General features: G+C 40.0%; 1 protein-coding gene across 1 annotated transcript in view; it reads right to left on the reverse strand.

The window, feature by feature from the left end:
• Positions 1 to 14,001, reverse strand: part of LOC139371085 (beta-1,4 N-acetylgalactosaminyltransferase 1-like) — a 29,558-nt gene extending 15,557 nt beyond the window's left edge. The window contains exon 1 of the mRNA XM_071111138.1: positions 13,908 to 14,001. The gene's annotated coding sequence lies outside the window, so the exon portion shown is untranslated. The remainder of the gene's footprint in view (positions 1 to 13,907) is intronic.
• Between the last annotated feature and the right edge of the window lie 663 nt (positions 14,002 to 14,664).

Raw genomic sequence — 14,664 nt, forward strand, 5'->3', positions numbered from 1 at the left:
TGTGGCGGTGAATTATATTACTAAGATTTTAGTATTTTTATTCATGAGATATGAACAGTTTATTTCTAAAATGATATAGCCACCAATTCCTCACGTTTTTTTCACCAGAAATTATTGCCTATGGGTACCTTCACGTGTGTGTAAAATATTACTATTCTCCAATTTTTAATTTATAGATTTTAGGTGTGTATTAAAATGTTTGTTTTTTTGCAAAATATTACCTTATGACCCCTTGCCATTAGGCTTAGGCTTGGTTTTTTAAAAGACATTTTTCACAAAGCACGATAAAAAAGTTATATAGTCTATGAAATTAAAAACAGAAGTCCATACCTGTTTTTAACTTTCAATGTAGACAAATAAGTCAGGGGCATTTTATTGACACTATGAACATTTCTACTTTAGGAAAGGCACAACAATGTTTCCAATGGAAAGGAATGATGTCATATACAGTAACCAGCCAGGCAGTCGGCCAGTCATTCATTTCGGTGATCATTATCACAGAGCACACAGATTTCCCTTTAGACTATAGCTGTACTGATTAATTTGGTTGGAGTGTGTGTATAGAAGTGAGTGAATGTGTGTACACAGGGGGTAGCGAGAGTATGTGTACACAGGGGGTAGCGAGAGTATGTGTACACAGGGGGTAGCGAGAGTGTGTGTACACAGGGGGTAGCGAGAGTGTGTGTACACAGGGGGTAGCGAGAGTGTGTAGAGGGGGTAGGGAGAGGACATAGATCACCATCACATCCCAGCACCAAACCGCAGGTGAGGAGTTGAGAGTTTTTCTTGCTCCAAGTCTACCTCTGGGGAGAGGTGGGACAGCACCTTGAATCCTCTCTACACCACACTCTTCGAAAAAAGGTTCAAAAATAGTTATTTGGCTGTTCCCATAAGCAAACCCTTTTTGGTTCCAGGGAAAACCCTTGTTGGTTCCAGTTGGAACCCTTTTTGATTTTGGGTTCCATGTAGAACCCTTTGTGGAAAGGGTCCTACATGGAAGACAAAAGGGTTCTACCTGGAACCAAAAATATTTCTTCAGAGGGTCCTCCTATGGGGCCAGCCGGGGAACCCTTTTGGGTTCTAGATATCTCCTTTTTTTCTAAGTGCATGATGATATGATGACATGGAACAGTCAATAATGTGGGAGATCCATCAGCTGTCAGGTTCTTATTGTTCCTGTGGGAATGGTATGGCCGGTGGGACTGAGCAGGGATGCCCATCCTGCCTTTAGTGTGGGCAGTAGGAAGAGATCAAAATAGGGAAAAGGCCATTACATTTTAGTCATCTAGCAGATGTTCTCATCCAGAGCGACTTACAGGAGCATGTAGGGTTAAGTGCCTTGCTGAAGGGTACAGACAGATTTTTCACCTAGTCGGCTTGGGGATTCAAACCAGCGACTTTTCGGTTACTGGCCCAACGCTCTTAGGGGCAGATTCCGACCCGAGTTAAGCGTGCGTAAATGGAACGTAATTTGTTTCCCTATGAGCCTTTTTTCCCTATGAGTATTCTGACCTTGAACTTAAGCATGTGAAAAGCATGCTATTCACCCGCTATTCATTTGGGTGAAGATCAAATAGATGAAGGTGTGGCGGAGGTGTGTCTACAGATACCCGATTTCTGACCTTGACTGAATTCCCTAATAATGCCACCACCTTTACGTGCAAGGAAACCATGAATAAGGTCTAACCAACCTACCGGTTCCAAGTGGAAAAAGCATCTACTTAATTTTTCCCCCGATAGAAATAACACCATTCTCCATGCACTGTAATTTACAACTTGTTAAGAGCTATTGATCAGAGCTAGGTAAATTAGTAATCTGTTTTGATAAGGGAATCTGTTTCCACAAGGGAATTGTAAATATAAATTACACTTTATTTAGATCTATTTTACATTATAATTGCTGGAGACAAATGTGAAACCAGCCATATGACAGAAAACTGGAAAAGTCACCCATCAACTTTCCAACAGTAAGGTTTATGAAATGCTGTGCCATTATGCAGAATTGAAAATCTATGGCCTTTTAACCTCTAAACCGGGACAGTTGTTGCTAACGTGCGCTAATGTGACTGGAATGACGTTGTATACAACTGCCAACTTTACGGGACATAGACATGTATTATATGGGAAGAAATCTTAAATTATTGTTAATCTAACTGCAGTGTCCAATTTAACAGTAGCTATTACAATGAAAACAATATCATGCTATTGTTTGAGGAGAGTGCACAACAACAAAAAACTTTTAGGCAACTGGTTTGATACATTCACCTCTGAAGGTAAATAATATATTTACATTCAGTAATCTTGCTCTGATTTGTCATCCTGAGGGTCCCAGAGATAAAATGTAGCATTTTGTTTGATAAAATTAATTTTAATGTTCAAATGTAGGAACTAGGTTCTACAGTTTGACCCCACTGCTGTCACTGGCTTCCCACCCACCCCGCCCTGCCATTTAGATGTGTGAAAGTTAGTGTATAAGCTAATGAGCCATCATGTATGACATTCCTAGGAGTGTGTAAACTAAAAAATAAATATTACCACAGTATTTTTGTATGTTCTCTACAGTTATGTACTTATGTATCAATTGACCAATTCAGCACATTTGGGCAAACTCCTGGCAGACTTGACACAAAATATTGTGCAGTAACGTAATTCTTCACTGGATCAGTCTGAAACTTTGCATACACACACAGACACAAAATTTAAATGACACCTAGATTCCTATCTGAAAGTATGGCCTTTCTCTTGTATTTCAATGATGGAACAAAAGATTTTTTGAAAACCATTGTTTTTTTGTTTGTATTATTTTTACCAGATCTAATGTGTTATATTTCCACAAACGTTAAAGTGTTTCCTTTCAAATGGTATCAAGAATACACATATCCTTGCTTCAGGTCCTACGCTACAGGCAGTTAAATGACACCCAAATCTTAGACGTAAATTTAAAAAATGGGTACGATCCTTAAGAGAGATGGGCAGTCTTGAATATCTTAGTTATAGGCTACCACGACTTTCTCTGTCTCCTATTTCTATCATGTTAAATATTAGCCACTATCAGTATCACCCATAAGTAGGACTAAAAACCACACATATAATAGGTGCAATAGGTGAGGGTGTTGCCTACTATTCTGTGGTGGAAAAAGTACCCAATTGTCATACTTGAGTAAAAGTATAGATACCTTAATAGAAAGTTACTCAAGTATAAGTCACCCAGTAAAATACTGGAGTAAGTCTAAAAGTATTTGGTTCTTAAAAATCCTTAAGTATCCAGAGTAAATGTAATTGCTAAAATATACCTATGTATCAAAAGTATAACTAAAAGTATAAATAATCTCAAATTCCTTCTATTAAAGCAAAGCAGGCGGCACCATTTTTAAAAAATGTATAGTTAGCCAGGAGCACATTCAGACATCATTTACAAAAGTCACATTTGTGTTTAGTGAGTCCACCAGATCAGAGGCAGAAGGGATGACCATATGTTGTCTTGATAAGTGCGTGATTTGGACCATTTTCTATGTCCTGCTAAGCATTCAAAATGTAATGAGTACTTTTGGGTGTCAGGCAAAATGTATGGAGTAAAAAGTACATTATTTTCTTTAGGAATGTAGTGAAGTAAAAGTAAAAGTTGTAAAAAATATAAATAATAAAGTACAGATACCCCAAAACAACACCTAATGCAATATATTTAGGAAATGGAGTGAGACATTCAGAGGTATTGGGAGGGTTTTAATGAGACACCGCTGTGTTTAGTCACGGGTCTAATATTGAGAGGAGCGGGAGGACTGAGGACTGTGTCCTAACCTGTCATGGAGGGGAGGGATTCTTTGTTTCAATTGTTGTAATACATTTTGCAGGGTCATTGGGATGGAATGGCAATCTGAAGAGTTTTGTCATTTTATATATAGTAGATATGTTTGCTGTTTTTTCTGGAATATCTGGTTTACAATTATTTAGTTGGTAACTAGACAGTCATTTTATAGCTATCATAAGTTACTTTTCTCCTCTTTTATCCATCAAACTGGTATTCACATCACCACAGATGGATTTTGGCTAATTTAGTGATCATTTCCTGTAATCTGAGCGGTTCTAATGAGCCAAATAAGCGAATGAAATGTCTTGACTTATTACATAGGAATAAAGTTGACAGTGCTCTATTGGAAGAGACATCTTTTGGAGGGTGATGTCCATAGACGTCAAAACCAATACTACAAACTGGAAGCTGATTCCTGCTTCATATCTAAATCAAAAGGGGTGCTCATTCTACATAAACGCATTCTACACCTTACAATTGAAAAAAAGTGGAAATGATAAAACAGATTTACTTACATATGTTCCACACTGTATGGAAGGAAAATGGCATTTGTATCTATTTATGCTCCTAACTCATATGACAAATATTTTCTCCCTTCTGTAACCAGAAGCCTGCTCAATTTACCAGATTATACGCTTATTATTGGAACTGACATGAATGTCATTATTGATTCTAAGATAGAAGGTCCAGATCTATCTCATAGCTCATCACGAGTGAATGCTTCCAATGCACTTAAACAATTTCTTAAGTATCTTAATCTTAATGACTGCTGGAGATTTCATAATCCCACAACTAAGGACAATATACGCTTTTCTGCTAGATTTAAGACTGATATTACAGGTAACATGGAATTTATAAAAACATTACCGGCCGTTCTATCTGAAAATAATCACATTTTTTGTAAATTTCAAATCTTCCCAATGAAAAAGTATGCAATGAAATGGAGGTTTAATAATACTTTACAGAAATTAAGATGTCAGGAGATCAGTAAATTGTAAAGTCATTGTAAAATGCTTGAAGACTGTCAAAAACAACTATTCAGAGAGAGAAATTGAGCTAAAAACAAGTATACTTGAACTTAATGACCTGTTGCGACGTTGAGCAGAATTCATTATGCAGAGGGTGCGACAAAAATACAATTTTCAGGGGAGTAGGCCTAGCCACTTACTGGCGCTACAGCTTAAAACAACGTCAATACAGCTGATCTCATCCCCTAATAAGGATCCTACAGAAATAAACAACTTTTAAAGCATAATATTCCGATTTATACGGTTCCTCACATAGCTTTGATACTTCTGCTTGTCAGCAGTTTCTGGAGAACCTTACGCTGCCCAAACTCTCTCAGGAAGAAACAGTTTTATTAGAGGAACATGTCACTTTATCTGAACTGAAAGCTGCTCTTTTATATATGAAGAAAGATAAAAGTGCCTGGTATTGATGGAATAACTCCTGAACTCATTCTCAACTTTTGCGATGAGCTAGGACCAGCTATTCTTGAATTGCTTAACATTGCTATTGAAAAAGGACTAATCCACAGAGACATTAATACAGCTATTATATCCCTAATCCCTAAGAAAGGAAAACACCTCACAAATTGTGCAAATTTTCAGCCAATCAGTTTAATCGGAACAGGAAATAAGTTGTATGCCAAAGTTCTAGCCATGCGCCTAGAGAAAGTTATTGACAAGCTCATACATCCTGACCAAACAGGGTTTATTAAGGGTTGTCTGACAGCCGATAACATGCTCCGCCTGTTTCATGTCGTTGCCGAGGCTTCCAATCTGGATACCCTGTGTTATCATTAGATGCAGAGAAAGCCTTTCACCCCTTAGAATGGAAAAATGTATGGCTTGTTCTTTAACATTTTAGTCATGGGGCTAGATTTATACATATGTATGTGAATCCTTCTATTATTTGTACTGGCACTATCCATTCTAAGCCATTTACCATACAATGAGGATAAAACAAGGTTGTCCCACCTCTCCTATGCTATTTGCTCTCTTTTGAACTGCTAGCACAAAGCATCAGTCAAAATGTCTTCCTCACATATCAAAAATCAAACAAACTTAACAAGCAATTTCTCTGCATGCAGATTACATACTGCTCTGTCGCAAACACTCCGAAAACCCTCCAGCCAATAATGTATATTTTCACAGCATTCAGCTCATGGCCTGATTACAAGATCAACTGGTCCAAATCAGCTATACTACCTCTTAACTCAGCTATGGGAAGTGTGCAACTGCCACCCATGATCCCAGTGAAGAAACAAACCACCTACTTAGGCATTACCATATACCCCTCTATTCACACTACTTGCAGGAAGAACTACTTAGAAACTGAGCATTGACGAAGGCCGGGAGGCTAATACTTAAAGCTTATTAAAGAGCAGTGTTACTATCAAGAGCAGTGTGGGGGTTTCTTATTTTTTCTCATTTTATTCAACTGTTACCATGCACCTGCAAAAAAGATAGCTCAGATGTGTGAGTGCCTTTTGAATCTCAATTAGAAAAATGTATGTCCTCCCAACTATACATTTTATGAGTTCCATGTTACCATTGCCTCCTCCGATAGAGTCAAAATTAGACCAATAGCCTGTCACAAAGAAGTTCATTTGGGGGAGAATGAGACCACAGATTAAACATGCAACACCACAGAGAACAAGCCTACAGCCTTACAGCCTTATTCTAAAATGGATTAAATAAAAAAATCTTCAGCAATCAACACACAATACCCCATAATGAAAAAGCGAAACAGGTTATGAAACTTTAAGACTATTTTTTTTATTAAAAAAATGTTAATACCATATTTACATAAGTATTCAGACGCTTTGCTATGAGACTCGAAATTGAGCTCAGGTGCATCCGGTTTCCATCAATCATCCTTGAGATGTTTCTACAACTTGATTGGAGTCCACCTGTGGTAAATTCAATTGATTGGACATGATTTGGAAAGGCACACAGTGCATGTCAGAGCAACAACCAAGCCATGAGTTCGAAAAAAATAGTTTGTAGATCTCCGAGACAGAATTGTGTCGAGGCACACATCTGGGGAAGGATACCAAAACATTTCCAAGCATTGAAGGTCCCCAAGAACACAATAGCTTCCATCATTCTAAAGTTTGGAACCACTAAGACTCTTCCAAGAGCTGGCCGCCCGGCCAAACTGCGCAATCGGGGGAGAAGGGCCTTGGTCAGGGAGGTGACCAAGAACCCGATGGTCACTCTGACAGAGCTCCAGAGTTCCTCTGTGGAGATGGGAACCTTCCAGAAGGACAACCATCTTTGCAGCACCTCAATGAGGCCTTTATGGTTGAGTGGCCCGAAGGAAGCCACTCCTCAGTAAAACACACATGAGAGCCTGCTTGGAGATTGCCAAAGGGCACCTGAAGACTCTCAGACCATGAGAAACAAGATCCTCTTATCAAGGCACAAGGCGAGACCCAAATGCAGACACAGGAGGCAGATGGTTGGAGTCTTACATCGTTTATTAATCCAAAAGAGTAGGCAAGAGAATGGTTGTGGACAGGCAAAAAGGTCAAAACCAGATCAGACTACAGAGTGGCAGACAGGCTCGTGATCAAGGCAGGCAGAATGGTCAGGCAGGCGGGTACAAAGTCCAGAAACAGGCAAGGGTCAAAACCGGGAGGACTAGTAAAAGGAGAATGCAAAAAGCAGGAGAATGGGGAAAACGCTGGTTGACTTGGAAACATACAAGACAAACAGAGAGACAGGAAACACAGGGATAAATGGCCTGAATGCCAAGCGTGACATCTGGAGGAAACCTGGCACCATCCCTACAGTATAGGGTGACCAGACGTCCCCGTTGTCCGGGGACAGTCCCCGTTTTTGGAGCTGGAGCGGTCCCCGGAAATGTCCACGTTTTTAACTGCGCTTTAAAAACAGACTGCAAAGTGAAATATTTTACTTGGCAAGAAAGACCGGGCAGCAGAGCCTACAGGTTGACATCTCAATTGCATTGTGATTGTTTTGTCCAGCAGAGGGGGCTGCTCGCTATAGCAGCTTCATTCACTCTTCTTTTTCTACTAACTACTTGCTCGCGATAGTTTTAGATAACTGCTGTGGAAAACTTGGCCAGAAGCTAGCAAGTGTCAGGTGAATCCATAACATCACCACAAACGTATTTTCAAGCCAGGTAAGTTACAATCGTTTGAGATACTAGCTAGTGATGTTATAATGTCACAGTTTATTAAATAGATAGATGATCTGCACTATAAGGTTTTAAATAGGTTATGCTAGCTAACGTTAGCTATGTAGACTAAGTTAGCTAGCTACTGTTATAGCTAGGTTAAAACAAATTCACATGTAAACATGCAGTGGATGGGCTATTTTGAATGCACAATGAATTCTGAGAATATTTTTGTAGATTACAATTTGAATGCTTTGTCATTATAATAAGTAGTGTGGAAATATAGTTAGAAATGTTCATGGATAACATTAGCAGTGGAGAGGAAGGAGAGGAGGAAGACTGGATGGGAAGAAGAGTGAAGGAGACAGAGGAGGAAAGGTAAAGATATGATTACAGAGCCTGCCAATTTATTATTCCAAACAATCTTTTTGAGATAGAATACAGAAATGAGGCAAGCAATGGGAATCTGTTAACAGAAGTATTTTATCTAATAGTATGCTATTTATTAATACAGATTGGAGAGGAAGGAGAAGGAAAAATTAAGGGAGTAAAAAGAGTGAAGCAAGGAGGGTGTAGAAGAGTGAGGGTGTAGAAGAGAAGGAATTCTTAAGTATTATTATTGTAGAAGAGAAGGAAAGGATGACGAGTGAAGAAATGAAGAGGAGAAAGATTGGAGGAGAAGAAAAAGTTGAGAGTAAGAAGAGTGACACAAGGAGAGTGAAGAACAGACAGAGGAGATACAATTCCTCTTTCCAAGAAACGGAAATGCACTTTATGAAAAACGAGAGAATTTCCATTTGTACGTGCAGGTCAAGACGATAAAATGGTTCACTGCACTCTTTGTAATTCCTCTCTTTCAATTGGCAGCCGGAGAAGATCGGCAGTGGTAGAACATCAGCAGATGAAAAAGCATAAAGCCTCTCATTGCCCGTGTTGGTATGTCCTCTGTCACCACATTCTTCAACAAGGTTGAGCCGTCCCAAGAAAAATATGGTTTAGCAGTGCAGGAGGGTGTCTTTGCATACCACACTATGTGACACAATCATAGTTAAAGATCTATGGACTGCACAACTGACACGGAAGCTTTATGAGCCAAAGTTTACATGAGCTAGGACAAAATGTGACACCATAGTGAGTAACGTGTTAGCAACATGGGCAACTACTTTGGTAACACAGGACCTAGACCAGGTTGAATGTGTGTCCCTGTCCATTGATGTGTCCAATCATGGACATGTAAAGCTGCTGCCAATAGTAGTCAGATATGTAAGATATATGATGGCAGCACATCTGTGGAAACAAAACTGCTTGATTTTGTTGAATTGAATGGAGAAACAGCAGAGGAGATTGCAGCTGAGGTCCTGGTGGTCATCCAAAAATGTAACCTGGAAAACATTCTCTGCCGACAACAAATACCAACTTTGGAGGACTGAATAGGCTGGGAAGGGTCAATGTCCATACCAAAGTTAAAAATGCTCTGCAGCGGGTGGTGGTTGGCTTAGGTTGTCCTGTGGTTGGCTTAGGTTGTCATAACACGGCCAGAACAGCTTTGGATATGATGTTGAGTACCTGATCACAAAGATATTTGGAATATGTTCATATTTTCACCGTCAGAGTAGAAAGAATGAAGGGCTTTTGTGAGTTTGTTGGCCAGGAGTACCATAACATTTTAGGACACAGCAATGTTCACTGGATGTCCATGCTCCCTGCTCTAGAAAGAGTGCTGAAAATGTATGTGCCATTGAAATCCTTTTTTATTTCTGAAGACACATGCCCTGATGTCCTGTGAACAATGTTCGAAGATCCACTGACTGAACTTTGGCTGGCCTTTGTCCATGGAAACTTGACCGTATTCAGTGACACGATCAAGATGCTTGGAGACCAGGACCACTGTGCTGTGGAGTCCGCTGCAATTCTGAGAAACGTTGAGGCAAAATTGACTGCAAAATTGACTGATGACAACTTCATTCCAGTTTTGGTCAGAGGACTTCTGAGAGAGCTAGAGGAAAATGGAGCCAAGTCTAAAGACAGCTTTCTCAAAACATCCCAATCATTCTTCACTACGGCTGTGAACTACTTGCAAGCATAGGGAAAGCACACAGATAATCTAAAAGATTTACATCGTCTCCTTTTAAAAAGGCAACTTCTGCGTGAAGGCAGTAGGCACTGTGTAACGAGGTTACTGGCCTGCAAGAGTTCCTAAAGGGGGGGATCGCTTGAAGAATGGAAAACATCTGAGACACCGCTCAGTCAGAGATGGAGCGCGGTGGTTACCCACTTCAAAGAGAATGACATCCCACACACTAACCTGGCTAGATTAGCGTCTGGAAGTAACACACCAGTCGAGAGTGTTCTCCCAAATGAATACTCGATGGACAGCAGCATGAAATAGGTTCACTGTTCCTACCATCAAGGCCATGCTTATTGTGAAGATGAACTCCTGGCAGGGGAGGTTGAAGTTTATGGAGAAACTGGCCAAAGACAGAGCAATCCTGAAGAAAATACATTATTCAGAGAAATATACAGATTAGGTTGGTATAAGTATATTATGTAGTTACCAATCTCATCAGCATCTTATTTCTTTATTATGTTAAGTATTTCACATATACTATTGTCTGTTTTTTCAATTTTGCTCATGTTCTCTTCTGCACTTATACTACCCAGACTACCAGGACCACTGAATGGCTGTTCAGATCGGACAGTTCTGTCTTGTCGGTGTGTTTCTGTAATATAGTTGTTTTCTCTATCACAGTGGGCCTGTTAGACTAAATACATGAAACCGGAATTGTCCCCCTTTTTTATTTGATAGATAATAACATTGGATATTTTAATTATATATTGACCGCCGAACTGGAAATGTCCCCGGTTTTCATTTCAGAAATCTGGTCACCTTACTACAGTAGGCTGTCATTGTATATAAGAATGTGTTCTTAACTGACTTGCCTAGTTAACTGACACAATAGAGATATGAGAACGGCAAGAAATACTCAATTGACTGAATGATTAAGCCTTAACGTAGCACAAACATGAAGAACTAACTGGAAAAATAATTATGTGGTAATAGTGATTGCTGACTTCTCTAGCTATGCATTTGTTGGCATAGCAACATGAGACAAGTGAGCTAGCCAGCTACCACCAGATAAAGTTATCACACAAACGTTGTAAACGTAACTTAGTTGTAAAATACAATGAGTTTATAGAATATATATAAACTTTCAACAACATAGGTTATACTGAACACTGCTGAAGAGATAATCAGTTAGCTAGCTAACAGTTATGATGATGACTTAGCTAGCTGCTAACGTTACTGTCCCAATCATCCAGCTAGCCCGAAAGCTAGTTCACTAGCTAGCTAGCTTGCTGGTGCTCCATTGTCAAAGTTCATAATGATCACAAGTAATTCAATCAAATGTTCCTCAAAACTCCTTGAAGTTGTGGATAAATCCTCTTGACCAGTTCACTTATTCCCAGGTGCTTGCATGGCCCCGTTGTTTAGTATTCCTCTAAACAGGACCAGCGGCGTGGTGCTCACTGCGGTGCTCGTGGTTGTCCTCTCCCGGTGATGCCACAAACTACTCGGCGTCTTGTGCTGTGGTGAATGACAGGCACTCTGTCCTGTTTGTGGGCCATAGCGTTACTGGATAGATGAGGAGTGACTGGATGCCCCTAGTCTGAGTTTGTTCCGGACCTCGTTGAAGGTTTTGCGGCATTGGGAGGTGTGCGTGCGGTAGTACCTTACCGACGTGGTGAATGTGCTCTGCTGCTCTGGCTCCTTGTAGAATGGCTTGGCAGTCGTTGTACCGGAAGACCTTGAAGATCAGCGTCCTCTGTCTGTCTGAATCATTACTAGTTCCAGATCCCGAGTAGATGCGCTGGGTTCTTTCTATCTCAACCTTGTTGAAATCTCATCTCGGACAACATTAGCATTTTAGCAACTTTGCATGAACTTACTACTATTTAGCTGCTTTGCAATTATTTAGCATGTCAGCTAACCCTTCCCCAAATCCTTTAACCTAACTCATAACCCTAACCTAACTCATAACCCTAACCTTAATCCCCAACTACTAGCCTAGCTAACGTTAGCCACAACAAATTGGAATTTGTAACATATCATACGTTTTGCAAATTCATACCATAGTGTACGAATTGTAATTTGTGACATATTATACAAAATGGATGATGGACATACCAAAATGAATACATATACAAAATATAACATGCCATTTGAAACATAATATTATTCTAATTGGAGTGTCCTACATTTTGATTTGACAACGTTTTGATTTTGATTTTCCAACTCTTTTTGCATATAACCTAATGCTTGTAAACCTATCCAAATCAAGACGGTTTCCATAAGGGATGGACATTTTACTCAAGACAAAGGTTTTAGTCCCCTAAAGGTTCATGCACGTCACCTGGGTTGGGTGCTAATTATTTTTCTAACTTACAGACACATCCAATTACCAATGCTTTTCACCATGACAGCAAGGACAACCCCTGAGAGCAGTGTGTGTGTGTTTTGCATAATGCCTACTCAGAGGTGGAGTGGTTGTTCTGCTTTGCTTAGCTGCCTAGTTCTACTGGTTATTGGGGATGGAAATTAGGTGTGTCAGAAGTGTTCATCTCCATGTCTGGACTGGACTGCTGGAGTATATAGCCTAGTGCTGTAAGCCTATGTGTGCTTTTAAGAGAGAGGAGAGGAAAAACAGGTGCATTTAATTTACTTAGTTTAGCTAATTATGCACGCATGGTGATTTATAAGAACATATGCATTATTAGGGTGTGGCTAATTAGGAGACACAAACTTTCTTGCAAACAGTCTTATGTAGAGTAGGCTAATAGTAGGCCTATTGTGTAATGCTGTATGATGTGTTGGCTATAGTGAAATGAAGGCCACTCACAGGCGGTTGGTGGCACCTTAATTGGGGAGTGCAGGCTCGTGGTAAATGCCGGAGCAGAATTGGTGGAATGGTATCAAATACATCAAACTCATGATTTCCATGTGTCTGATGCCATTCCATTTGCTCCGTTCCGGGCATTATTATGAGCCGTTCTCCCCGCAGCAGCCTCCTGTGCAGCCATTATCTAGACAGACATGGTCTCAAATCACTGATGCAGAAGACGTGCTCTGCATATTGACTGAGAATATGATTATCAGCATGGGAATCCTCTCAATATTCCAAGGTTCTTAAAAACACGTTTACAGTTTATAGGCTAGCGCAAGAACAGGACCGCTACCTGAAAAAGAGCATACAGAATCAAACAGGGATGAAACAAAATGTAGGAAGGTGGGTTGGCTACCTGTATCCATGCCGGTGCGATGTCTAGCACCATCTGTGTTCTTCCCTACTAAATTACGGGATGCTTATTTTACCTTCAATCATCGACAACATCTTATCCTTGCGCTCCGATATTCTTCCAACGCCGCAACCCACAGCCCAAATGAGGAAAAACGCACTTATGGTGTCGTTCAGATCTAATCATAATGTGGAGCAATTTCAGGCCAACGCACGTCAATGGCCAGTATTGAGATATAATATGATTTGATTCAGCCTTTCTCTCACAGGCCTCTCAGCTAACCGGGTGGTGACTGCACATACTGTAGACAAATACAGGTCTGATTAGCCTGCTTGTCTATTAGGCTTTAATGGAGATTTTCTCACTACAAATAAAATATTGCTGCAATTGCGCTCGTAATAGTCGCCAACGCCTCTTATGATATTAAAGCTATAATTAGGGTAGAGATTGTGTATAACACGCATAAATGCTTTGAAAGGTACGCATTTCATGATTGTCTCGTTACAACATTTTAATTAAAAGGACACATTGAAAAAGACGAAATGAAACATTAATATCTTACCTTAACATCTCTAGTAATCAGATTGGCCTTCTCTTGAAATAGCCATCAATATGCTCATAATGCATGCGTAAAATATTTGTGTAAAAATCTACTTACATTCCATTTATTTGAATCCGGCAGTCACACTGTTTTAATTCCAATAGATTATATACTTCGTCCCAGCAGCTGTGTATTTGCACCTCGCCTCTGCGTTTTTCCGACAAGACTCGTGGCTTAAAAGGACGCGAGAGCGCCCAATTGGAATCGCAGCAGAATGAAGGTAAAGCTTCGATCACACCGACAGTGTCTTTGCATTGCTTTGCAATGACATTCATTTCCAATAAAACGCTGCGTTTACCTTGCAGCATTGCGTTGCAGAGGTAGTTGTAGTTCTTTGGGTGTGGTGCATACGTTGAATTTATCTAACGTATGCGTCAAACTGTATGTGCAGACGGCTTGACAGAAATGGTAGGATAAGGTGAATGTTGAACTAAAGTCGGTGTGATCGAAGCGTATCTCCTCCATGCGTCCACAACCGCATGCAACCCATGTGTGTAGATAACTACATTCAGTGTAGTTGTGTAGCTGCTCAAAATGGTATGCAGCAGCGTTAAGCCTCAATCACACCACACCATTTTCATTATGGTACACCACAAGTACATTCATTTCCAATTGAACATATGCTCAAACTGTATGCTAGACAGCTTGACAGAAATGGTAGCAGAAGATGAATGTTAAGTATATCATCTATAGAAATTAAAACAGTGTGACTGTAGGATTCAAATAAGTGGTATGTAAGCAGATTTCTACACAATTATTTTACGCATGCATTATGAGCATATTGATGGCTATTTCAAGAGAAGGCTGCGTTCCA

This window comes from Oncorhynchus clarkii, chromosome 17 (assembly GCF_045791955.1).
Source record: "Oncorhynchus clarkii lewisi isolate Uvic-CL-2024 chromosome 17, UVic_Ocla_1.0, whole genome shotgun sequence".
Taxonomy (NCBI): Eukaryota; Metazoa; Chordata; class Actinopteri; order Salmoniformes; family Salmonidae; genus Oncorhynchus; species Oncorhynchus clarkii.